This window comes from Panthera pardus, unplaced genomic scaffold (genome assembly GCF_024362965.1).
Source record: "Panthera pardus isolate Hobbes unplaced genomic scaffold, ASM2436296v1 HiC_scaffold_20, whole genome shotgun sequence".
Classification (NCBI taxonomy): domain Eukaryota; kingdom Metazoa; phylum Chordata; class Mammalia; order Carnivora; family Felidae; genus Panthera; species Panthera pardus.
In genome coordinates, this window is record NW_026526766.1 from 3,401,501 (window position 1) to 3,428,698 (window position 27,198).

General features: G+C 53.7%; 1 long non-coding RNA gene across 1 annotated transcript; it reads left to right on the forward strand.

Annotated features, from left to right (window-relative positions):
- The first annotated feature begins 3,568 nt into the window (after positions 1-3,568).
- Positions 3,569-21,776, forward strand: LOC109275527 (uncharacterized). Its single transcript, XR_002084218.2, has 3 exons — positions 3,569-4,293; positions 9,502-9,729; positions 21,741-21,776. It is a non-coding gene; the product is annotated as an uncharacterized LOC109275527 (long non-coding RNA).
- The last annotated feature ends 5,422 nt before the right edge of the window (positions 21,777-27,198 follow it).

Here is a 27,198-nt window from a genome sequence, read left to right on the forward strand (position 1 = left end):
TGTGTGGCCTGTTGGCCGAGGGACCGCGCAGGGTGGGACTGACTCCTCATCAGCCCGAGGCTGAAATGACCTCCCGCTTCACAGCTGGAGGAAGGCAGCTACTCTGACGGAAAGAAGAAATGGAAATAGAAGGTAGTGATCACAAAATAGGCAGAACCATAGAAAGATCCCTCCGGGCTCCCAGGAGAGCAGGTGGCCCGGGTCCAGAGGTGTGTAGCGGAGGGGATGGGAGCTAGAATGCAGCTGCCAGGCAGAGGGAGCACCGGCCGTTCTCCCTGCCCCTCCTGTACCTGCAGCAAAGGCCGCCCTCCAGCCCGGACCGAGTAACTCGGGCCATGAGGGGACACGGCGGGTGGCTCTGTCCAATCTGGGATGACCGTCTGTGGGAGGAAACTATGTCATAGGAACCCCTGTGGGGGCCTGAACGATCCAGTATTGCACATGATTGAGGACGCTGGAGAAGGTTGTCGTCCGCGGTCGATCTCCCGGAAGGGTGGGCTTGTTGGGGCTGCGGGTGAGGGAAGGGGTCTACGCTTCTCCTGTGAACGTCTGTCAGTCACCCTGACTCGTGAGTGGGGGACGTCATGAGTGTGCTGCCCCACGTGGCCTCCCTGTTCTTCCTGAGGTCAAAACGCGGAGGCTGGAGGACAGAGGGGCGCCGCGCCAGCTTGGGGAGGAGCCAGCACCATCCGGCTTCTGTCCCTCTATGTGCTCTCGTGACAAGGACCCAGTCGTGGAGCGGTTTCTTCTCATAAACGCGCCTGGAGAGGGGGGCGCATGGCCGTCGGCAGCCAGGAGGCGTTCTGTCCCCACTGAGCGGCAGGCGGTCGAGGGGTGCAAGGTCCCGGCTGTGCCTCGTGGTGACCGTGTTCCTGGAGCCGGACACGTGCCGCCTGGGGCTTCCCCAGAGCCTGACGTGCGACAGCATTCGTGGGGCACCTTCCTGTCCTCACTCGTGTCTTCTTCCACGTCAGAGTAGCTCCTGCTGTTATCTACGCTTTCTTCTTGCTCTCTGCCCTCGCCTCTGCATTTTCCCCACCTGCTCCGGTAGGAGGTTTGCACCGACGGCCCGGCCAGCCGCTTCGCTCCGAGCTGAGATTGTAGACTTATTTTCCGTGATGCCGTTGACGCACAAAGTTGAGGGTTGCATTGAACTCCACAAATCAGGGCCGGGCAGGTTGGGAACAGCATTCTGCTCGGTGTCTCTGTCTCTGTCGATCTCTCTCTGTCTGTCTCCATCTCTGTCCATCTCTATCTCTCCCTCTGTCTGTCCATCTCTGTCTCTGTCTCTCTCTGTCCATCTCTCTGTCTCTGACTGTCCCCTCCTCACGCCCTTTTGTTGTTTACAGCCCTAGGTGCCGTTGCTGTCTCATCGCTGCACGTTCTATTGTACAAGGTGGATGATGGGGTCCTTGGGCCACAGGGCTTCCTGTACGACAGCATCCCCTGGCAGAGGGCCGCGGGGTGGAACCGCGAGCAGGGAGCACCGGCCGCGTGTCCGTTCCCGGAAAGCCCCGCCAGTCCGGAGAGCCGCCTCCTCGGCTCCACCTGCCTCCTCTCTGCCGGTGTGTGTCCTCTCCCGCTGGAAACCGTCACAGAACGGGCCGTCCCCGTGACCCTCCTCACGTTCAGACGCTCAGGATCCTGCGGCCTCGGCCACCAGAGCTGGTGCTGGTGCATCAGTGACATCACGCTTGTTCACCCCTCTAGGCACGGACGGGGACGCCTCCACAGTCTGCGCCCAATCCCTGTGCAGGGGGCCCCGAGGTGGCCCGGGTGCCCTCACCTCCAGGCGCCCACACCCTGATGGCCCCCGCCCTTGGGTGTGGGTGGGACCTGAGGCTTGCTCCTGACGCATCGCATACGGTGTGACGGATGTCACTTCCCGGCAGGTTGTGGACAGACGGCGACCTAGCTCCTGCCCTCTCCCGGCCCCGCACGCCTGCTTGCTGCGTGGAAGCAAACAGCCATGCCGGGTGCTGCCCCGTGGAGCGCCACGTGGCAGGGAGCTGGTGTCTCACGTCCGTGGCCGGAAGGACCCTGAGGACCTGCCTGCAGCCGTGGGAGTGACCTCGGAAGCTGCCCCCCCCACCAACGCCAACCTGGAGAGGAGCAAACCCCGGCCGAGCCCTTGACTGCAGCCTGGGAGTGACCTTGAGTCAGAGACACCAGCCAAGCCTGACTGCCGACCCACACACACCATCAGATGATAAACGGTCCCTCTTTAAATCCCCAAGTTCTGGAGAAACATCTCATGCGGCCACAGAGGAGTATTAGGACGTTTCACGGAAAGTGTCCTCCACTTTCCTGTGCGGCTGACTGCAACTACCCTGGGGAGGGGCTGGTTTGCGGTGCACGCACTTGAGGCGGCCCTCGGACACCACAGGTGTTCCGTCTACAACGTGACCCTCAGACCCCCTTTGTAAAAAGCTCCGGACCTTCTGATGGTGATCCCAGCAGCAAGCCCTGGCGACCACAGTGGTAGGTCACTGCCTGGAGTGCCGAGGGCAGAGACCCGCCCTCCCCGCTGTCGGTCATCCGGCCTCCCCCATGTGGCGTTCCTACACGGGAGCACCGTGCCGCCTGCGGGGAGTGTTCTCCGAAGAAGCCTGCAGCCGTAGCTCCTGTGCACGCGGTCCTCTGCAGGGTGGATTTGACACTCCCCCACCGGAGGTAGTGTCTCTAATCCCCACCCTTGAATCTGGGCTGCCCCAGGACTCCGTGTGACCCACTAGGATGCGGGGAAGTGACGCTGGGTGGCTTGCACGGGGTGGGGGCTGACCGAGCCGTGCCCTGTGCCTGGGTCTTCAGGATCCTGGCTCGGAGGGAAGCCCACCCCCACGTGGATGTTTGCTTGTCCCAAGACCGCCACACCAGAGAAGCATGAGCACACACTTCCGTCGTTGGCCTCCCCCACTCGGCCGTCACCCAGCAGCCAGAGACACCCGCCAGCCTGTGAGTGAGCCACCGTGAGAGGCCAGCCCGCCAAACGTTCAGGGGGCATCTGCCTCCGACCCCATGAGAGGCCCCGTCTTCCCAAATCTCGGAGTCACAAGTCACAAGCAAAATAAAATAGTGCCTTTTAACAACCAATTTGGGGCACTTTGTTACGCGGCTGTACGGTTGAACGCCTACTCAAGCTGGAAATACAGCACATTCTCCACTCTCAGCTTAATGATGAAAACCACAGAGAGAAAGACTTCCAGCTTTTTGGAAGTCGCACGCCAAGATCCGAGGAGTAACGGAGAACGGAACCGGAGAGAAAAGCCGTCCTCGGCATTTGAGCAGAGGTTTGAAGACAGAGTGAAGGGGCACCTGGGTGGCTCAGTCGGTTAAGCGTCCGACTTTGGCTCAGGTCATGATCTCACAGTCTGTGGGTTCGAGCCCCGCATCGGCTCTGTGCTGACAGCTCAGAGCCTGGAGCCTGCTTCTGATTCTGTGTCTCCCTCTCTCTCTGCCCCTCCCCTGCTCATGCTCTGTCTCTCTGTGTCGCAAAAATAAATAAAAACGTTAAAAAAAATTAAAAAAAAATGAAGACAGAGTGAAGCCAGCCGCTTTCCCAAGGCACGGGCAGCACACCTCGGTGTGGCGACGGGCCTGCGAGTTACAGACGGTTCAGCAGGAGCACAGAGGGCAGGGCTGAGGGCCTCACAAGGGGGGAGAGGTCTGTCGCAGATGAAGCAGATACCACATGGGGCCCGATCATACGGGGTAAAAGAATACGGCTTTTATCTTGATGTCAGTGGGTGAGCCACCGGAGATTTGGGGCCATGCTTCTCTGACTGGTGTAAACATCCATTTGCCGGCAAAACAAGCCCTTGCCGATCGACTGAGGGGAGACAGAACTGAGTTACAATCCGGCAGCTTCTATTTAAGGCCTTGTGACTCACCCCGTGGCGGTGCAGAGATTGCTAAGGCCTGTGCCCTCCTGTAAACACCTGTCACTTCCCCGCTCTGCAGAAACACCGGGGCGGATGAGGTCACGCGCGTGGAATGTACAGGAGCTTCTCGGAGAAAGGAACCAGATACGTTCGGGACGTTACTATCGTCACCCCAGCCGTCTGGGAGTCCGCTTTCTAGCAAACCCAAGGGCCCAGAAGCCAGAAGCTACAAAATAAGGAAAAATAAAGGAAGGCGCCCGGCCCCAGAGAAAGCAGGAAGTAGACACGGAAATGGCTGTAAGGTCAGAGATAACACGAAGCAGGATACGCCTGGTCGTGAGGGAAGCTTCGTGGCCCCTGGAGGGAATGACGGCAGCGGCCGGCCGCCCCACTGTGCACAGACCTCCCAGAAGTGAGTGATGCCGGGGTGGGGGGTGGGGGATGAGCAGGATATAAAGGGAAGACAGCAGACGGGCAGGAAGTGGCAGAGACCAGAGGGTCCCGGAGGGCAGCAAGAGATGGGGGGGCAGCTGGGCTCCCCCCAGGGGGCCGTGGAAGGTGGGGAGGAGGGTTTGCACCAGTTTGGGGGCGGCGGCCAGCCTCTCCCAGGCTCGGCAGCCCCACCGTTTTGCCGACTGTCCCACGGATCAGGGGGCGGGGCTTCCTCTTGGACAGCGTGGATGCAGCCGTGGAAGGAACAAAACAGAGGTTCTAGGGGAGCCGGTGGTGTGGCTGCGTGGGCGTAGCCCAGTGTGCAGGCCCGAGGGGCCCAAGGGACAGGTCGGGAGCAGTGAGAGGAGGCCGCGCGAGAGTAAAGAACGAGCGAGCGCCTGCCATCACATCATGGTCCCAGCCAGCTGCTGGAGGCACAGCGCCCTTCCCCGGGTCCTCCGGAAGGTGGCTGCCCTTCTTTACAGCACACCCCCCACCCCCCACCAGTGCTCACTGCCTCCCTCCAGCTCACGTTGCACTGCCCGCACTTGGCTGCGTGTTGAAGTCATCTGGGGGCTCCTGCCTCACCCCCTCCAGCTGTGTCGGGATCCCCGGGCGAGCGCCCTGGGCAGGGCTGCACCCCCTCCCCCTCCCCGGGATCTGCTCTGATACCCCTCGCCCTTTCCTGGCCGGTGGCCTGGCTGGTCCTGGCGGTGGGCCTGCCTCCCCGACCCGAGCCGAGGCTCCCCTGCAGCCCCCCCCCCACCCCGGCTGTTAAAGGAAAATATACCTCCCGCTCCTAGAACTCGTCCTCTTTGTCACTTTACATTTGTTTGTGTCAGTTCCTTGACAAGCTGACCGTTTCCCTGATGGTCCGTAAGCCACTGGGTGGGTGTTTGATCAGCATTGCGTCCTTGGCGCCCGTCAGCGTGTCTGGCACATAAATACAGGGTGAGAAAACAGGAGAAGGAAGAAACAAGCCTCTTCTGTAATAACTTTGCCTCCCCCAGACATTCCCGCACACCTTCCAGGCCTTAGCCTCATGGGCGGGCGGAGAGAGGTGGCCGCCGCTTCGTCCGCTTTCTAGAGAGTTCCGGGTCACCCTTTGGGAATATGACATTTGCAGACTCAGCAAAGCAAAGGGTTTTTAAAATGTTTCTTTTCTAACCCTTAACCTACATTTACTGTTTGGCTTTTGACGCCAGTGGGCACTCGTTTTATTTACTTTTTCTCTGCGCATCAGGGTTCCACACACGGAAGGACTGAAATACCTCAAATGCACTCTTACTTGTTACGTCTTTTAACCACGTTGGACAACATGATCCTCCTTCTGATTTCAGCTCCTCTTTCTTGATAAATCATGTATGTTCAGAAATAACATGAAGGGCGCCCGGGCGGCTCAGGGGGTTAAGCGTCCGACTCCTGACTTCGGCTCAAGTCACGGTCTCACGGTTCGTGAGTTCGAGCCCCACGTCGGGCTCTGCGCTGACAGTCGGGTGAAGCCTGCACGGCTGCAGTGATTGATGGAGACGCGAGAGAGCCGGGCCCCGATCCCGGGCAGCTCGGCCTCATGGGGCCTGCCAGGAGCGCTGCCCGGCCCTGCTCCTCGGCCGGTGGCTGGCCCCCTTGCCCCCCTCTTTACCAGCAGCTGGTGGTGGCTGCCTCCGGCCTCTTCTGTGAGAACAAAGTGACACGACAGACAGCCACGGCCGTGGAGCACGCACAGTAGGCCTTCAGCTCCCGGGAGCCCGGCAGTCACGCGGGACACGCAGGAACTCTGGTTCCCTCCTTCCTCTTCCTAACCACATGGGGCGGCGTCTCCTTGAGGAATGTCCCGCCCATTTGCTTGGACGACCACCTCAGGCCCAGAGCCTGGTCTCTACATTTGTTCGGGAAGGTAGACCGGTCCCAGGAGCAGTGACAGCAGCATAGAGGACACTTCACAAACGGAGGGTCAGCCCCGAAAACCTAAAACGCGGCGTCTGTGTCCCGAGGCCCAGAGTAAACTGGCCTCTATTTCCCGTGGAAACAAACCCGACATTAAGCGAGGCCGCGCTCGCCCCGCTGCTGGAGGCTGACGTGGGTGCGAAAAGCCTCCACACAGAGAGTGGTGTCCAGTGGGACACCAAGGACGGAGAGAAAGGAAATTCTGGTAAATCGCTGCACGTGATGAGACTGTGGTTTGGGGAGACACAGACAGAGCCGGGAGTGGCCGCCTGGCACTTGGCTTGGAACCGGCCCCGACGCCCCTCTGAGCGGCTTTCCCGTTTCTTCCGTGGGAACGCGCACACCCGCGCGCCCCAGCCTGCGTGTGCTAAGACATTGCTTTCGTTATGAGTTCCGTTCCTCCGGTCTCCTTCCGGACGGTTCCCCAGCCAGAAGCAACTGCACAGGTTGCAAAAGGGTGCTAACAGTTCCCCCAGCTGGGTTCAGATCCACCTTGCCGCCCAGAAAGCAAAGCACCGCTTCTCTCTCTCTCTCTCTCTCTCTCTCTCTCTCTCTCCATGAGCTCTGAATCTATTCCAACACCGCGTCAACATTCGAGCAGGAAGGAGAGGGTGTGAACTTCGGTAACCTCCATCCCTTGCTGCTGTTCCCAGGCATCTGCATCACGTCCCCGGAGCGCCAGAGCAGAGACGAGTTGCATACGTAGGGGCTGAGCTGCGTGCGCTCTGGGCCGTCTATGCTCCGCCCACGTCATAGAGCGTTTTTATGATCGTCCAAAACACTTTTGTGTTTAATGCGAAGCAGATTTCTTTGTGTAACAAAGATGGAAAGGGTGTCCCTCGACAGTAGCTTTTGACTCCAAGGACGACGGCGGGATGGGACGGGGCGCGCCTGAGTCTGTTGTAACCGTGCGAGGTCGGTCCGCCACGGGAGGCATGTGCTTACCTGGGCGCCGCTCCAGGCTCTGACAAATTCTGACTCATTACATACAAGGACATTTCCACTCGTTGTTGGATGTGAGGTCAAATTAATCCTCAGAGAAAGCGTTCTCGAAGAAACTTCACATCGCATAAAGCTGTCATCGTTTGAAACAGGGCCTGAGGGGCAGGGACCCATCAGCCTTTGGGATTCCCTAATGGCATCTGCGGTGGCCGCCAGCCTCCCCCCTACACTGTGCAGGCCGGGCTGAATGCAGACGCTTCTCCGGGCCAGGGGCGGCAGGGGCGGGGACCGTCTGCAGGAAAGGAACAGCAGCGTGCGTGTCCCCTTAGGCCACCGCTTGTCCCCTGTGCTTGTGAGTACTTTGGATCAAGGTGTTCTAAGTTAATACGTACCTGATTCCTCTGAGCATCTTGTTACAATGCAGCGTCTCACCCCCTGGGTCCAGGGCACGGCCTGAAATCCTGCATTTCGGACAAGCTCTGGGATCCGTGGATCACGCTTAGCTCATGTGATCCTCATAACAGAACTAGGGATTAAATACTATTACCTTTTGTTTGCAAAGTGTTTTTATTTATTTTGGGGGGAGAGAGAGAGCTCATGAGAGACGGAGGGAGTCAGAATCAGAAGCAGGCTCCAGGCTCGGAGCTGTCAGCACAGAGCCCGAAGCAGGGCTTGAGCCCATTAACTGTGAAGTCATGACCTGAGCCGAAGTCAGACGCTTAACCGACTGAGCCCCCCAGGCGCCCCACTATTACCCTCTTTATAGGTGTGGCTCCCAGGGTTGCCTTCCAAACCAGGTGGTCTCCCGGAGGGAGCAACCCTCTCTGCCCACAGGGGCACGGAAGAGCCAGAACAAGCGGAAGGGAGGTGGGATGGGCGGGTGGCATTGTCACTCTGCTCCCTCCCATGCATACTGCTTACCCTTTACTTTCTCTGGAAGGAGGTCAGCAGGGCGGGGAGGAAGCCGGATTCTCTCCGTAACCGTGTGCAAGAAGGCCCAGAGGGTCACCGTAAATACTGCACCCCAACGGGGTCTGCCTTCCACAGAGAGAAGGCTAGCAAAGATCCAGAGTCCCTTAGGACCCCACATGTCCAGGATGCCGCGGGAAGTCACTCGTCACCCCAAGAACAAGGAAAACCAGAACTTGAACGAGAAGCGACCGTCTGCAGACATGGGCGCTGAGGTGACGCGGAGGTTGGGCCCGTCTGACGAGGACCTTAAAGCAGCCGTTCTAAAACTGGTGGGACGGGCAACTCGGAATTCTCTTGAAGCCACTTCAAGTGTCAGCAAAGAAATCAATAATAGAAAAATGCCTCATGTGAAAATTACAGAACAATCTACAATCACAAAATTACCCCCAAAGCTGCCGCGTGGGCCTGGAGGAAGCAGGGAATGAAGGTGACAGAGTCTGTGAACTTGAGTTCAGGGCCTTAATTCACCCACGCTAATGGCAGAGGGAAGACAGACGTGTGGAGGAAAATGACAGACACGGTCCAGGCACCTGTGGAACAAGGACAAGATCCTCCATGGGCGTCATCGGAGTTCGGCAAAGGGGGAGAGATTGAGCCTGGAAAAAACATCGAAGAAGTAATGGCTGGAAACTTTCCAAATTTGGCAAATAGGTGAAACCCAGAGACATTCGCGCCAGGACTCTACCTCATTAAACGCGTGAGGTCAGGTCCCAGAGTGTGGCGCCATCATGGGCTGAGCGTGGAGCGTCCAGGAGAGCCGTGTGACAGAGAGGAGTGCCACCGGGCACGAATCCAGCTCCTGGGGACACCTACTGAGTCCTTGCTTTCAGGGCAGGTCCTGGGCTGCAAGAACGGATGGGGACGTGCTTGCCCAGGGAGGTCACAGGCTAGCTGGGGAGGGGGATGCGTTGGCAATCCACCAAAGTGACTACAGGATGACTGTTCTGCTTCCCACTGCTCCCCTGGGGCCTGCCGGTGACCTTAAGTCCTCTACCCTACACGTCTGTAAAGTGGGTGTCCAAACTCCTGTGCTCGATGCCTAGAACACCGTTGTGCAAAACACCCGTGTAAAACAAAACAATGTTTTATTAAAAATTTTTTAACCCAATTTATTGTCAAGGTAGCTAACAGAGTGTCTATGGTTGCTCTTTATTTGGGGAGTAGATTCCCATGATTCCTCACTTACATATGACGCCCAGTGCTCATCCGAACAAGTGCCCTCCTCAATGCCCAGCACCCATTTTCCCCTCCCCCATCCCCTACCCCCACCATCAACCCTCAGTTTGTTCTCTGTATTTAAGAGTCTCTTATGCGTAATATTTTACAGAATCGAAGGCAAGTTCTCCCTGGTTTTGTGAAGTGGGGCCCTTCTGACTGCTGACTCGGGCAAGGATGTGCTTAGCTGAGTCGTCCCGTCTCTCCTGGCATCAGGGCTCCGTGCTGTGAATGCAAGAGGTGGTCGGAGAAAATGATTCTCCTTCCTACGGCTTAATACAAGGAGGCGGGCGAGGCGCCTCGCGTGTGGGAGGAGTTTCTCACCACGTCTGGGACCCTGGTCAGGGATCTCGCGAAATTACCCACTGGAAGTGATTTTCTTTTCCCTATAAGTTCTCCAGAATAATGGCTTGACAAACTCAGAATTTCATGGGCTCTGTGAATCAGTTCCGCCCTTGAACACTTTCTTGTACGCCCGCTGGCAACTCATGAATCCTTTCCCAAAAAAGGCGGAATCAGTAGAAACGTGCACCGCCGCGTTTTGAGATCCCTGTATGAGCCGTATGAGGGCCACGCACTCATTCACATCTGCTCGCTGCTCATCTGATCTCACCCGTGAGAAAAAGGAGGCGGTGGGCCTGGAAGGTAGGGGTGTGGAGCCCAGCGGGTTCCTGGGGGGGGTGGGGACTGGCGGGAGCAGCCATCAGGGGCATCGGAGTGGCCCCGGCAGAGACTGGGTGGGGACTGGGGGCCTCGCAAGGAGCCTGGGCGTGCCGCCGTGGTGCAGGACGGAAGGGGACCCGCACCTGCTCCAACGACCCTGCTCCAACGACCCTGAGGGCCACCCTGGACTGTTTTCCTGGTCCCGATTGGATTACTTTGTACCTTTCCTCCCCTCAAGCCCTTCTCCCTCCTCACCTGTGCTGCACTCGCAGCCGGTGAATTAGTCTCACCCCCACCTCGTCTTCACAGGGTCATCAACGCTGGATTCTTCTGCACACACCTCCTTCTCCTTTCCTGGGGCAACTCCTTTCCTTCCTCAGTGTGTGTCCTGGGTCCTGTCTCTTTTTTTTACTTCTCTCTTGTTTCCGGTCTTCTGTCTCCGTGGGATCACTCCCCACGCCCTACAAATATTTCCCACCGCTACAAATAGCAATGTTCCCCGAGGGGTGGCTGCTCAGCTGCTGTATCCCAGCTCCGGTGCCCGTCACATGGGCCACTTTCTTTGGGCACTCACAGATGTGCTAGACCTGGGCACTAGGTCTCAGTGAGAGGATCTGGAGAAGAGCTTCTTCTGACGGGGACTGGTCTCTGTGTCTTGCGGGAGCCCCGCCAATGGGGCCAATCTGACCTTGGCTCTTGGAAAGCGGTAATCATCTAGACCTTTCTGATCTTCAGCAGCCCTTCTTCTACTGCCCAGGCTCTTTGCAACAACAACAGAGTACAGTGGGGAGATTCCATCTGTCGAAGTCGGAGATTGAAGATTTTAGGTGCTCTGCTGGAATTATCTTTCGGGGTGCAGGCTAACTGATGAATTAGGAGGGCAAGATTGGGGTGGACCTGGTTTCCCATCTAGGCAAGTTCTCTTGGCTAACAAGGACAGATCTACGTGTAAACCATTTACAAACATTGAGTTAAAGGCCACCCTGGTGGATTCAGCGTCTACAGGGAGACCAGAATTTTCTTTAAAAACAATTTGCAGTCTGTGGTAGTAATCGTGAACACGTTTGGCAGACTTCTAAGTGCATGTCTGAGTTTCGTTCCAGACTCCCGGTTTATGAAAAGCCTTTGGGATGGCAGGGGGCAGCCTTGTGTGACTGGCCCGAGCCTGGTCATGTGAAGGAGTTGGTGGTTGATTTAACTCAAAATTCTGAAGATTGTCCAGGGCTTTGATCCAGTGCTGAGCTTGACCTCCAACAAGTGTGCGGACCAACGGATAAAGACCGAGAAGCCAACTCAGTTAAGTGTAAATTACAATATGTAATTCTTCGGCAAATCTATGAGGGTCCCCACCTACCTAGAGGAAGCCTTTTACCACAGCTCTAAGTTCAGCGTTGGTCCATGGGTTTTGAGAGACTCGTGGTTTTGCGAGATCCTCAGAAGGCCTGATTCTAGAAGGGGGAGTTTCACGAGGCCCGGTTGGTGAAGTTTCAGCACCGGAGAAAAGGGGAGTTCGGGTGAAGGAGGGAAGGCAGAAAAAGGGAAAATGTGGGTGTGGAGGATGCAGAGAAATGTGGCTAGCGGCGGTCCAGATGGGGAAGACACCGCTGACACTTTTACTCCCTTCCGATTGTCTATTGGCTTCAGTTAACTTAGAAATAGGGTTTTGTAAAGAGGCACTGTAGAATCCCCAGTACTTTTAGAAGCCTCTAGGTAGCCGCTGAAATAGCTCTGACATTCAGATTGTTTGGCTCTATTGCTGGAACCTCCCAACCCCTTCTGGAGGAAAAGCAGGTCTGGGAGGTTGTAAATTCCCATAACCCGTCACCCCCCATCCCACTCCTGAATGCCAAGGAATGCCCATCTAAATAAAAAGGTAAACCGCGGCAAGATCAGACTTGTCAAAAAGATGAGATTACTTGGGAACACCAGAGGGATTGCAATTCAGACGCTTCAGTGGTGGGGGGCTCCGGGCCAGTGTTTGGGGCAGGCTGTGTTTCTGGGCAGGGGATGTGAGGCTCGAGATGCTCAGCGAGGCTGCGTTAAAATAAAATGCAAAAAGAGACCAGTTTGGAAACCTCCCGCAGCAGAGAAAACCAGCCCATCCCACAAACAAAGGTCCAGTCAGCATATTTTGAGAGACCAGCCCGACCTGGGTCACTCCTCCCTCGGGCTTCTGGAAAACCATAGATAAAACTTCCCCAGGCTAGTATGAGGCAACTTCCCAACCAACTGCCCTACCCTGCCAGAAAGTTCCAATATTATCAGTCTTCGCCCTACCCTGCCAGAAACTTCCAATATTATCAGCCTTCCGTAAGCCGGGCACTTGCGGGAAATCGGTCTCTCGTGCCTAAGTGTTGACTTCCTGAGAGCACACGTGTGAGGTTCCCCGTGTTACATCCCGTGGCTCCACTGCACGCTGAGATGTTTTCACATCCACTCACCCCGATCTGGAGCCCTCGTGCCAGTGTCCCCTCTACACCTGCCCTGACCCTCCTGTGATGCCTGGGAGACCCCGGACCCGCCTCCGCTAGGGAGACTTGCCTGCATTCGCTCCGCGGACACGTCCTTCCTCTGCCCTTCGCACAGATGTGCAGCTGTGACATCTTGTGGAGGGAAGGCCACCCAAAGCCGTCTGCATTACACCCTTGACTGGTGTTTATCCGAAACCATGCAGCAGAAAGAGGTTTGGTGTTTTGCCATATGTTGAGTGGGCGATCCGGTGAGGAGCAGGGATCCTGCACACACCTTTCCTTCCCTTTGTCTGGGATCCGAATGTGCCCTGGGTCATTTACCCCCGAGACACGCTAGAGTTCCTTAACGTGCTGGCCACGGCTGAGGTCACGTACGAATGAACTGTGTGTGAGAAAAGTAAAGTTGTCAGCACAGATCTGACACGGATGTTGTGAGTCCGCTGTGACTGTCCTCGGCGAGCAGCCTGGCTTCGGGGATAAGCCACCCACATCACAGGGCTCAATGCCGCGCGAGCACTGCTCACTCAGGGCACGGGGACGCCTGCACCTGGAGATTTCAGGGGTGGGCCTGGGAGGTGGGGCAAGCCACTTCTGCTCCGGCCCCACTGTCCAGAGCTCAGTCACTGCAAGTTGCGTGACTCCGAGGGAAGCCGCGAGACGCCCTACAGTGTGTCCTGGGGAGAGAGGTGAGCGCGGACATAGGCGAGAATAAACAGCTTCTGCCGCGTCAGCCCTGTCCCCCGAGTCCAGAAGGGACTCTGATGTGCCCATAAACACATGGGGAAACAAAGGCTTCCAGAGATAATCTATACCAGCCAGGATCTGTCCTGACCACAGTCCCAAGCCGACGGTCAGCCCGGCCGCAGACCCACAGCTGCTCGCCATTGCCAGCGGGGACTGCTGCCCCCCGCAAGGCACTGAGTCACATTGCCTGAGTCAGGTCCATCTGCTCGGGGCACCGCCACGGAACCAGGCCCTCCGTGTAGGGGACAGGTGCCAAACCAAAGAGGGCCGATCGGGAAGTCCCAGCCCGGGCATCTGCCGCTTCATGAAGTCCTCTGGGTTGGGCCCACGGCCCAGGCAGGCCTCCCCTCCTGTTTTCCTCAACAATAGAAGAAAAGATGCTTCCAGACACTTCTGGCCGCCAGAGCCTCCCCTGTTTCTCTCTGAGGGCCTTGGACACCCCTGAGGCCAAGTTGGGGGCCGAATGAATGGCTTCCCGAAGCTCTGCTGAGACTCTCTGGGCAGAAGCCATGGTTTCCAAGGGGACGACGTGGCTTGCAAAAGAAGCGTCCAGATGATGCCCAGAGAAGCCTGGGCCGTGCCCAGGGGAAGCCAGCTCAGGGCGAACGGCAGCCTTGCACAGGAGGCAGAAGCCCGGCGAAAGAAAACAAGAAGCCGGCTGGCGTGGCTCCAGACGCGCGACGGGGAGCCGCGGTGGCGATCCCGAGGCTGGCTGGCTGGGCTGGAACCCCCCACGCCACGTGCACGAGCTGTGTGGCCCCGGGGGGAGGGTCTGGTCTCCCTCCGCTTCTGTGTCCTTGCCCGCAAAATGCACGCGATCACCCGTAGTGTCCTCAGGAGGACTCAGTGAGTCGCGTAAGATGCCTGGACAGACCTCACGCCTCAGCAGGCGCTCACGGATGCCATCGGCTGTCGGTATTTACCGGGCAAGCCCTGGCCCCGGAGGAGCCGAGCCCGCGTGCCCTGGCGCCCCCTCCCTGAGGTATAGGCCCAGAAGCATCTACACCTGCGCCCGCTAACACCACAGTCACCGGCCACGTGAGGCCACCATCACTGACATCGGAAGTCTTTGAAATGAACTGAATCCCCCCACGTGTGATAGACACACGTGGCTAGTGGCCCCTACCTCCGGTGCCCCCGATACGGAACATTTCCACCGTCACAAGCAGCCCCTGAGCAACACTGACCCGGACAGAAGCACGTGGACCGGGAGGTGTTGCGTACCCGCCTGCCCGCCCGAGTCAGGTGGGAGCGTGTCCAGGACCCCGCAGGGCGCCGTGGTGAACAGTGGTCACAGGTGCGGTGCGCGGGCAAACCCAGACAAGTCGGAGACAGACCTGTGACTGCAGGGAGCGTGGGGAGTCCGGGAGGCACAGAGGGGACCCAGCCGACACCCCGTGGCGTGCGGTGTTGGAGGAACAGAATCAGCCTGGCAGGTGGATTCTCAGACCCAGAACAAGCCAATCTCCTGAACAGAAGTGTAGGAGCTGAGACTGTGGGCAGAAACCCCCAGAACGGCGTGTAATCACAGGAAAAGCAGGTCATAATACGAAGCGTGTGGAGTGTGCCAGGCACATTGAAAGACTTTTTTAATGTTTATTTATTTTTGAGAGAGAGACAGAGCGTGAGTGGGGGAGGGGCAGAGAGGGAACGAGACACCGAATCCGAAGCGGGCTCCAGGCTCCGAGCCGTCAGCACAGAGCCCGACGCGGGGCTCGAACTCACGGACCGCGAGATCATGACCTGAGCTGAAGTCGGCTGCTTAACCGACTGAGCCACCCAGGCGCCCCACCAGGCACATTTTTAAGTAATAGATGTCTACTGATGCATTCTAACCGAACAGTATTGTGCAGAGAAGGTATGACAGTTATCTTCATTTTGCGGACGAGGACACTGACCCGGGCAGGTTTGGTTCCTTGCTCAAGGTCACAGAACTGCAGAAAAGCTGGACGGGGTTTGAACCCGGGCATTTGGGCTCTGGAACGCTCACACTTGTCAGTCCCTCTGGCGCCTGAACTGCACTCTGTGCTTTCAGACTCTCCTCTCCGGAGTCCCGTCTCTGCCACGTCTGGTGACCCTTGTGTGCCCTTATCTGGATAAGCTTCTCTAGATATTCGTATGCTTTCTCTGATTGCATGTTTTTATCAGAAGTCACAAGCAGGCACCCTGCAGCCTTTTCTTTTTTTCTTTTTCTTTCTGATTTTTTTTTTTTTTTTTGGTCTGAAGTGCCTCGGGAAAAATACAATATATATATTACTTCCAGCTTTTCTTCAAAACTAGGACGCTCTGGCAATGCTCTGCCCACTTTCCGTGGCAGCTCCCCTCCTTCCCTACCCCCAGCCACCCACACATTTCTCCTGCTGGCACTTTTTTTTTTTTTACAGCTTTAGAGAGATATAACTGACCTACAAATAACCACGCAGACTTAAAGTATAAAATATGGTGAGTTTGGATATGTTTATACATCTCTGGCACCATTACCACCATCAAGATAATGAACACATCCGTCACCCCAAAGTTTTCCTGTGGCCCCTTTTTATCCCTCCCTCCTCCTTACCCCCAGGCCATCACCGGTCTGCTTCTTGGCATTGTAGGTTGGGTTGCCTGTCCTAGACTTGTGTCTACATGAAATCCTACCATACTCTCTTTTATCTGGCTTCCTTGCTCAGCGTGGCTGTGTCGGGATTTATCTGTTTTATTCTTTGTGCCAGCGATATATTCCTTCTCACTCCTTCCGACCGCGGAGCCGCATTCCATTGCACGGTGTCGCCACTGTCTGTTTACGCACTCCGCTGTGGCTGGGCATCTGAGTTCCTTCCGGTCAGGCACCTGCTGATATTAGAATTTGTCACCCACGGTGTGTCTGGCAGCTGTTGGGACAGAGCGGTGGGCACAGAGCTGCAGGGGCGAATGCACGGGGAGCCAGAGGGAAGAGGTTTTGCTCTCGCGTGTCATGCTATGATGTTACAACTACGTGGGACACTGTGGTATTCCAAGCTCTTCCACGCCCATTACTTTGTGCAGCCTGAAATCCCAGTTGGAGCTGGGTCGAGTTTCGTGAGGATGAGCCCCATCCTCGCAGAGGCTGGACAGGTAGCAGATTAGCACCCCTCCGTGGGTCCATCAGACCACAGCGTGCAGACGTGCAGCCGCGCCTGAAGCCTGTTCTCTGGAAGAGAAGGTGGCATTTCCTAGAAACCGGGTGGTGGTATCCTTCTTACTCAGTACAGACCTTGGGTGTGTTTAAAAGGTGCGGACGGATGGACACGTATCCGGGTTACAGGTGTGGGAAGCGGAGTAAAGAGTAGGCAGCCGGTGGGGGTGGGGGGGCGGTGAGGAAGGGGCCAGGAGAAGGATATTACCGCTGAATGGTTACCAGGGTTTCTGTTTGGGGTGATGGAAAAGTTTGGAAGCAGATAGAGACGACGGTTGTGCAATCTTGCCAGTGTGACGAATGCTACGGAATTGTACACTTAACATGGTCAAAATGGCAGATTTGAGTTTCGATCGATTTCATCACGATTTACAAAATATAATTTCATACAGCCCAAACCACGGAATGTTGCACTTTAAGTGGATGAGTTGCATGGTAGGTGAATAATAGCTCAATCAAGAAAGCTATTTAAAAAAAATTATTGATCGAACCTGGCCGCTCTCAATTATCTCAGATTTCACCACTTCCGTCCAGGGGCGCTAGGCAGAAACGGTCATCCCTGGGGGCGCCTGGGTGGCTCAGTGGGTTAAGCGTCCAACTTCTTGGCTCAGGTCATGATCCCCTGGTTTGCGGGTTCGAGCCCCGCGTCGGGCTCTGTGCTGACAGCTTGCTCAGAGCCTGGAGCCTGCTCTGGATTCTGTCTGCCTTTCTCTCTGCCCCTGCCCCGTTCACACTTTTGTCTCTCTCACAAATAAATAAATGTTAAAAAAAGAAATAAAAAAAAGAAACGGTCATCCCTGGAAAAGCGTGAGAGAAGGAAAAGCTGTGGGCTGCGTTCAGAGTTAAGCAATGCCTGGCCACCTCGCTGGTGTCTTAGAACCGGCCTTTGCCGCCGCGTCTTTGGGATACGCAGTTCAGCGGGGAGCACGTCCGGGGCCTCGGTCACGTCACCAGCAAAGTTAGCCGTGGGAGTGAGGGTGTCGGTGGCCCTGTGGTTTGTGCTGCACGCGTGAGCAGAGACCCCGGGGACACCTGAGTCATCGGTTTCTCCTCGTGTGACTCCCCAGCCCGATTTCACTCCTTGTCCCCCAAGAATGACAGGTCCTTGAAGGTCTGAGTGGACCCTGAGCGACCCCCCCTGCAGTGTGATGCCCCTCCAGCAGGTCCCCGGGGCCCGTTTGGACCACCTCATTCTCATCAGCCCCCACTGGGGCTCCGAGGAAGCCGCTCCATCCTCAGACACGCACAGGTGCACATGTTGTGCACTGCACCTGGGGCAGTGAGGGCAGGCCTCCCGTTGCAGTGAGACGGCCAGGTTGCAGAGAGGGGTTTGCTCACAAATAGCTGTGTTTTCTCTACTTGGCCTTGGCCAGAATCGATTTTCTTAAACGCGGCAGAAGTTGGATCGATCTTCGGAGCTGGACAGCAAGGCAAGCAGACGCGGGCGAAAAACCAGAGGCGGAGAAAACAGCCTGTTTTCCTGAGGCGAAGAGGGCAGAGGGCGCCTTGCCACCCAGGCCAGCTCATCCATGTAAGGGTGGCAGTTACACCCCCCCAGCCGTGTGTGAGGGCACCACCTCTCACAGTACCGCACCCAAAGAGCCGCTTTGGAGCCCAGTTCTACGGGTCCTCAGAATGCTGAACAGAGTTCCCTTGTGACCCGCCAATTCTACTTCGGAGTAAGTATTCGAGAGAAACAAAAGTGTGTGTCTACACAAATTCTGAGCATAAATGGCACGAAAACCAGCTCTTGGGTTTTGATAAAAGCATTAGAGGCGCGCCTGGGTGGCTCAGTCAGTTGAGCGACCGACTTTGGCTCAGGTCATGATCTCGTGGTTTGTGAGTTCGAGCCCCGTGTCGGGCTCTGGGCTGACAGCTCGGAGCCCGGAGCCTGCTTCGGATTCTGTGTCTCCTTTTCTCTCTGCCCCTTCCCTGTTTGCATTCTCTCTCTCTCTCTCTCTCTCTCCCTCTCAAAAATAAATGTTAAAAAATAAATAAAGCATTAGAACAGACCCAAAGTGAAAAAGCCAGTCACAAAAGCCACTCATTGTATGATTCTGTTTACTTGAATATCCAGAACAGGCGAACTCAACAGAGACAGAAAACAGATCCCTGGTTGCCAGGGGACGGGAGGAGGCGCAGGTGGGGAATTAGAGGGAGGGGTCTAATGGGAACAAGGTTTCTTTTTGGGATGATGACAGTGTTCTAAAATTAGATCCTGGTGATGGTTTTACAAGCTTTGTAAATATACTAAAAACCATTGAACTGTATACTCTAAATAGGTGGCCTTTATGGTATATCAATTCTATATCAATAAAACCATTTGAGAAAGAGAGAGAGAGAGAGAGAGGGAATTAAGCCTCATTACTCTGTGTTCTCTGCCTTGCACTTCTCCCCAGACACCTACTGGGATTTAATCTGTCTGTCTGTCTCTCTCACACACACATTATGATCGTTTTCTCTTCTCTCCATCTTCCCAGAATATCAGTCAGATGGAAATCCTGTCCCCAGGACAGGGAGACAATGCCCGTCTTGTTGAAAACTCAAGTGGACTGGACAGGCAAAGGAACTTGACTTGCACAAGCAGAGGGGGATGCCTAGTGGTAAACGCTTACAATAAGAAACAAGAAAGAATTCAAACACAGGACCCAACTTTATACTTCAAGAAACTAGAAAAAGAAGAGAAAACAAAGCCCAAAGTTTAGTAAAAGGAGGAGGGAAATAACAAAAAAATCAGAGAACAAGAAAATGGAAGAGAGACTTAAAAAATAAAGGTTATGAAAACAAGAGCTTTTTTTTCCCAAAAGATAAACAAAATAGACAATTCTTAGGGAGGCTTAGCTACAAAAAGAGAGACTCAACTAAATAAAATCAGAAATGGAAGATGATACATCATAACCAATGCCACAGAAATACAAAGACTTGTGAGAGATCATGATGAATGAATGTAAGACCTGAAAATATAAAACTCCTAGAAGAAAACAACAGTAGTCAGCTGCATGAAATTGAACTTGGCAAAGATTTTGGGGATTTGTCACCAAAAAAAGCAAAATCCTCTCTCCAAAGATAAACAAGTGGGACCATATCAAACTAAAAAGCTTCTGTGCAGCAACAGAAGCCATCAACAAAATAAAAAGGCAACCTACAGAATGGGAAGAAATTGAAAATCCTATACGTGATGAGGGATTAATATCCAAACTATATAAAGAACTACTAAAACTCAACAGTAAAAAAACCCAAAAAACCCAAACCAAAAACAAATAACTCAATTTATAAATGGGCAGAGGACCCGAATAGACATTTTCCCAAAGAAGAAATCCAGATGGCCAACAGGTACCTGAAGGGGTGCCCAATGTCACTCGTCATCAGAGAAACACAAACCTCGACCACGATGAGGTATCACCTCACACGGGTTAGGTAGGGATTCAAAAGGACAAGAGGTCCTCAGTGTTGGTGGGGATGTGAGAAAAGGGAGCCTGTGTGCACTGTTGGTGGGAATTTAAACTGGTGCAGCCGCTCCAGAAAACAGTATGGAGGTTCCTCAAAAAATTAGAAAACGAAAGTCCCCAAGGGTCCAGAGATTTCATTTCTGAGCACATGTCTGAGGGAAACAAAATCCCTCTCTTGAAGAGGGATCAACACTCCCATGTTTACTGCGGCATTATTTACAATAACCAAGACCTAAAAACAGCCTACATGTCCACTGACAGATGGGTGGGTGAAGAAAATGCGGTGTATGTATACACAACAGAATGTTATTCAGCTGTTGGAAAGACATCTTGCCACGCGGAACAACATGGACGGACCCTACGGGCATTATGCTAAGTCAGACAAAGAGGCGAATAATGCCTGATACTACTAATATGTGGACTCTAAAAAAAATAAAACTCAAAGGAACAGAGAACAGATTGGTGGTTGCCAGAGGTGGGGGTTGGGGGTGGAGGGAATGGGTGAAGGTGGTTAAAATGAACAAACTTCCAGTTATAAATAAGCAAGTTCTGGGGATGTAACCCACATGATGACTGTACTTAACGATACTGTATTGTATACTTGAAAGTTGCTCATAAAGTAGATGTCAAATTTTCTCATTAGAAGGAAAAAAAAACCCCATGTGAGTGTTGGGTGTTAACTCAGCTCATTGTGGTGATCATGTCACAATACAGGCGACTCGTGAACAATGTGGGGTTAGGGGCACAGACCCCCGCACGGTCAAAAACCCACATGGAACTTCTGACCCCCTATACACTTACCTACTAACAGCCTACGGTTCACCAGAAGCCATATTAATAGCATAAATAGTCGATTAACATATTTATATGTATTGTACATGGTATTCTTACAATGTAGTAAGCTAGAGAAAAGAAAATGTTAAGAAAATCATAAAGAAAAAAATATATTTACAGGGCTCTACTGAATTTATAAAAGAATTCTGCATGTAAGTGGACCCACACAGTTCAAACCCGTGTTGGTCAAGGATCGACTGTACATACATATATGGAGTCTTTATGCTTAAATTAATACAGTGTTACATGTCAGTTCTATCTCGATGGAACTGGAAGCTTGCACTCAATCGTGATGATGATGATACTTTGGATTTCATAGATGAGATATTTTGGATGTATCAAATACAGTCAGTCTTGACAGCAGACAAAATCAAACACATTTCTAGAAAAATATAAATTCTCAATATCGATTTAACGAGAGACACGTACCTGAGTAGATCTAAATATCTAGGAATAAAGGCATTACCAATAATGACTTTCATGTTTTCTAATGATGTGAAGGAATTGCTGACACAAAGTTCAAGGCTCCAAAATTTTTTATTCGTCTAAATTGTACAAATCATCTTTTCTTTTTTTTTAATGTTTATTTATTTTTGAGAGACAGAGACAGAGCATGAGTGGGGGAAGGGCAGAGAGAGGGAGACACAGAACCCGAAGCAGGCTCCAGGATCTGAGCCATCAGCACAGAGCCTGATGCAGGGCTCAAACTCATGAACCGCCAGATCATGACCTGAGCTGAAGTCGGACGCTCAACCGACAGAGACACCCAGGCGCCCACAAATTGTTCTTTTCTGATGGTCCAAGCAAATCAAGTTTCTGCCAAATTCGTATTTTTTCCACCAAATTCTCCCGTTTTTGCACTTCTTATGCCAAGCAGAACTTACTTTATATTACTAGACTTCTGAAACAATCTCCGTAACCATGTGTACAGAAGCGTGCTTCCTTCCCTAGCCTGCTCGCTTGGTACCTGTGATTCTGGAGCACGTGCCAGGCTCCTCAGCGTACGTGATTTCAGCTTTCTCTCTTTTTCACGTAGCGACTGATGCCACCACATACCTTCGGACGACCACAGGGCCCAGTGTGTTGTGGGAGATTGTCCCTGGAGATTAAGAGCATCCCCAGTACACACTGTTGACAGTGACACCCTCCAATGAACAAGAGGGACACCTGCCCGTAGAGGAATCCTCTCTAATCGTGGGGTTGTACTGCCCAGGGGACGCCCACAGCTGTGGGCTTGACACTGGAGCTCTGTGTAGGCCAGTGACAGTCTGGGTGCTGACTGTGGAGAGCAGTTCAATGGGAGAATCCAAGCATCCGCTGCTGAGTGAAGACACAAGCATGTAAACTGCTCTGGGGGCTTCCTGTGCCCACCGTCCACTTGTTCTAGGGATTCTGCCTTTGGGGTAACGTTCCCAGGGGGGAATGAGATTCGTTCTCTCACTGCGATGGCAGATTAAGTGTCTGTGCAACTCATGTGCTCACGCGGCATTGCATTCTCACCAGGAAATGAGGCAAAACCAGCATCGGTCAGAATTCCCATTCAGAATGGGGACTGACGCCCATGGGCCTCGTGCAGGGGAAGGGTCCCTGTCTGTTTACTGGAAGGTTCAATGATATGTGGCCCTTTTGGGCCAAGAAATCCCGTTCAGAACTGTGAGATGCTCCTGTTGTGAAAAATTAATTTTGAGGAGCTCTGTTAGTTAGGGGGTGAAAGGATCATATTCGAAACTGACATTTTTGCTGTCTATGGGTTTCCTACCATCCCATGGGGTCTTGCGGCTTCATTGAGGACTTAAAAAAATTTTTTTTTTGTTTTAAGTTTATTTATTTATTTTGAGAGAGACAGAGACAGCACAAGTAGGGGAAGGGCAGAGAGAGAGGGAGAGAGACGGAATCCCAAGCACGCTGCCTACCATCATAGCAGAGCCCAACGCGGGGCTCGAACTCATGACACCGTAAGATCATGACCTGAGCTGAAACCAAGAGTCAGACGCTCGACTGACTGAGCCTCCAGCCACCCCGAGGACTTTATTTTTCAATAAGAACACCGTGTATCTGATCTATAAAGACGCTGGGAAGGGGAACCCAGCACTTCCCGTGAGCCCTGTCCAGATTTCCCTGCTCTCATCCTGCACAGAAGGCTTCGTGGTAAGCGTCAACTCAGCCTGCCACTTCCTTTTACAACTCCGGAAATTTTCCTTATTGCAAAAGTGATGTAAACAAGTAGGAATCACTTCAACCATGTAGAGGGCTGTAGAGAAAATGCGGTTTCCCCCGCCTCTCTGCAATCTCATTGCAGACTGTAGGTACCCGACCGATGTGCGTCGTCATTACGATCGGCTTACGTGTGTTGATAAAAATGACAAGTAGAGCTGGCATAAGCAGGTTTGGCAAAAACGCAGCTGACTCCTGGTCAGCCCAGCAGGAGGGCTCCTTGGGTGTCCGTGTGGAGGTGCAGCCAGACTGTGAACTTTCCTGCATTAGCCCCCCACCGTTGGAAGCTCTTTGCCCTCAGACCTGCTCTCCATTCAGGTGCGTGTTCTCTGTACCCCAACCAGGTGCATGAAAGACAGGTGACACGCCCGGAAGAGTATCATCCAAGGGCTCGTGGGGCTTTTGGTGGACTTTGGCCTCCCTGCCGACTCGTCTGGGGTCCTCAGCTGGCAGGAGGTCCTAGCTGTGACCTCGGCTCTCCCTGGCGCCCATCATACCTCTGTAGTGATAGCCCTCATGCTAAGCAAACTGTTCAGCTGCTTACATTCATGTGAGTGTGAGCCCACAATGTGGGGACGTGTCGGCACCCCAGCTGGTTGGAGCACGAGCGTGTGGGCACCTTGGGGAACCAGTGAAGAAAAGGCAAAGGTTGGTGCAGTGGAGGCACTTAGGAGCATGTCTGCTGGAACTCGTGCTCATTTCTTGCTTTGCATTATACCAGTAACACATGACTGCTGTACGATAAATTCAGATAATGAGGAAAAGCATAAAGACAAGGGGCACCTGGGTGGCTCAGTCAGTTGAGCACCCGACTTCGGCTCAGGTCATGATCTCATGGTTCGTCAGTTTGAGCTCCGTGTCAGGCTCTGTACTGACAGCTCGGAAACCGGAGCCTGCTTCGGATTCTTTGTCTCCCTCTATCTCTGCCCATCCCCTGCTCGTGCTCTGTCTCTCTCTCTCAAAAATAAATAATAAACATTAAAAAATTAAAAAAAAAAAGGACAGTAAAGGCCAGAAAAGGCAAGAAAGACAAGGAGACACAATGCTGTGTGTTCAATTCCTTCTGTAACTGGTTCATCTTTTAACATCAAACCTGCTGCCTTTTACGATGGGTATTTGCTCTTTGACCAACCTGTGGTCTTCTGCAGATCTTCAACTGTGCTAATTGCAGAAGTACTAATTAAGACATCAGTTGATGATGCATTATTCTTTCCCCAAAGATGCAGTCCCCTCACGGAGTGTAAATTCTGCCCAAGTGTAAGGCTGGAGGCTCAGGGACCTGAGATGGGAAGGGAGCCAAGTCACCAAAAGGGCACATAAGTCATTTACTCGATCTCCCGGAACTTTTGAGTTCTGTGCTTTTGAAGCCATCTAAAATAAATCAGAGGGGTTCAGGACCCCATTTCCTGTGCTCGCGTTGACCTTTTGTGGCTGGGCTCCCTCCCTTTGCAGTGGGAGAGCAACCCTCCTACACCCGGCCTCCTGGCACCCGGCCTCCGAATTTCCAGCTTTCCGTGAGACTATCACTGTGTCCGTATCTCCCCGGCCGAACAGAACCTCATCTCTGGAAGAGCCAGAAGTCCCCCTATGAATGCAAGTCCCTGCAGAGATAACAGCGGAGTTCCCTCTCCTCTTGTGAGACCTTTTTTCAGAGGCAGCCTGCTAGCTTTGCTCTCCTCCCTCATTTTTGGTCTTTATTTCTAGCCGTCTGATACGAGGCTTCTGTCCCCGCCACTCCACTAAAACCAGAAGGCTGGACTCTAGAAGTTCTCCGAAGGCTTAAAATGTTTTTGGCTAAATGCACACAGACACACACTTGTACACGTTCCCTCTACTCAGTTAATCGCTGCTGTTTCCGAATCAGAAACTCCAAACCATACCTCCATTCTGAGCCCTCACCCGGTATCCAATTTCTTGGTGGATGTGGGCAGGCCGATTTAAACAAGTTTAAGGCTTCCCCCGTTATGTGCTGTCTCCCGGTTGCTTGCATCAGGCTCGTGCCCTCCGGAATTCACGCTGCACGGTAGGGTCACATCCCACCCACGGCTCACCCAGGTGCTACCTGTCACCACCTCCCAATTCCATCGGCCAAACTTCAAGCTCTGTCAGTATCCCCACCTTAGTTCAGGGTCCAGAATGTCCACTTACATTTAAAAGGCACGTGTAACAATTGCTAGACATAACACACAAGGAAATAACGTAAACATCGAGTACGCAGTATATCAAAAATCAGCCAGGTCGCAGCCGCGTAGCCAGTACGCGGGTCAAGGGGAAGAATGTCCTAGCATTCCAGAAGCTCCCGAGTTGTCTCTTTGGGCGGATTCCCCGTCCTCCTCCCAAGGGCAGCCACAAGGCTCGTTTTAGGGGGCTCACTTCCTTGCTTTTCTCCTCGTTTATCACCGACACCTGCATCTCCAAGCGGTGGGGTTGGGGCTTGCCCGTTAGTGATCGGCGTGTGTCCGCCTACTCCTTGGTTTTTATTTTATTTTACTTTGTAATTTACCAGCGCGAGGTTGGGATTCATCCATGTTCTTGATCGCCCACGCTGGGCAGTGTTTTGCGACGTGAATATAGCATGCTTTTCCCGCTGTTCACGTAGTGGACCCCGGGGGTCCTATACCAGCACAGACACACTCAGCATGGCCCCCTTGGTGTGCGAGCCGGGGGGTCCCAGGGAGCGTTCCCCGGGGTCAGGTGGGCACCAGCCCCAATCAGCTGGCCCACCATTACGTGACGTAGAAGGGCAACATGAATTTGAAGTAACTTTTGCCGTAGCTGATTAACTCCTCACTCTCGCCAAATACTCCTTCCTTCCACATCACAGTGGCGACTGTCCACGAAGCAGATCTGATGACGTCGTCTTCTGTCAGCACCTTTTCCACAGCGCCCCTTGGCCTTTGACACCATCTGGATTCCATCACAGAGGTGCCCGGGGCCTCTGTGGTCAGACCCACCTCTCCAGGCTCTGACTCTGCCCTCTTGCCCACCTCAACCTTCCTCATCACCTACACAGACAGGCTTGCACCTACGGAGACACAACAGGTTTTCGTCAAGATCCTGCCCCTGACACGTAATTTTCCACTCCAATCAAGTCCTCTAGGAGGGCATCCCCCCTCTCCCAGCCCAGGTTCAGTACGGGTTTCTGCGGCTCTGAAAGCACTCTGGTTGGAAGCGTCTGTTTACATCTTATTTATTTATATCGTGCCTTCCTATACAAAGGTTGTATAGATAAAATACAGTAACGATGGAGCCTTAGGAGAAGGGAAAAAGCAGCATACAGTGAGGGGTCGCTAGCCTACGTGACGAAGAAGGGGGCATTGGCCGTTAGATCCTCAGACTTCCATGTGATCATTCAAATCGGGTCCCAGGTTGACCCCGGGAATCAGGGACCGCAGAGCAGGTGAGTGACTTCTCCACTCACAGCGAGGGTGGGGGCCACGGATTGTGTTTCCTGTCCCGGCTCCCAGGGCCTGGGACCTCCTTAAGACAATAGGAGCAAGTGAATGTTGGAGTGCACTCTCAAGGGGACAGTCACCTGCCTTGGGCAATGGCAGCCTCTTTGATGTCCTGCGAATTGAAAATGGCTCCTGTGAGTTGTCTGGGAGGACAAGAGCGTCGTCTGCAAGCTGCCTGCTAACTCAGCCATCTACAGGGAAGGTCTGTCGGCAGAGAGCAGTAAAACTGACGAGGGCAGGACACACAGGCACCAGCAGGCTCCTGGTGACAAGGGGAGCCCATGCCCTGGGGGAGATGGGGAGCACATGCTTGTCAACCTATGCAGCTTTCCAAAAGGGGACGAGTGTTTGGATGATTTAAGTATGAGACATTTTTAGGGTTTTTAAAAGTTGACGATTAATTCCGCAGTTCTTGTATTTTCAAAACACTGTAGAGATCGTCACCGAGTGGGTGAAACAGACCTCAGCAGTCCGGGTGCTTCCTGGACTTGCCTGGCCGTGGAAACCACGAAGAGGTTCTTTGATAGCAGATAACCATGATGGGGGCTGGGATCCCCACGATAGCTTGGGGCTAAAATGGGGGCTGGTCTCCCAAAAGACCAAGACCCAGTTAGAAGGTCGGAAATCTTAGGCCTTCCCCCAATCTCCCTCCTGGGAGCAGGAAAGAGCTGGAAATTGAGTTTCTCACCAACGCCAATGACTTAATCAATCAAGCCTGCTTCATACAACCCCCAGTAAAAGCCCCAAATGATGGGGTTCTGGGGCTCCTGGGTCGGTGAATGCTTAGAGGTGCTGGGAGGTGGGGCATCCGGAGAAGATGTGGAA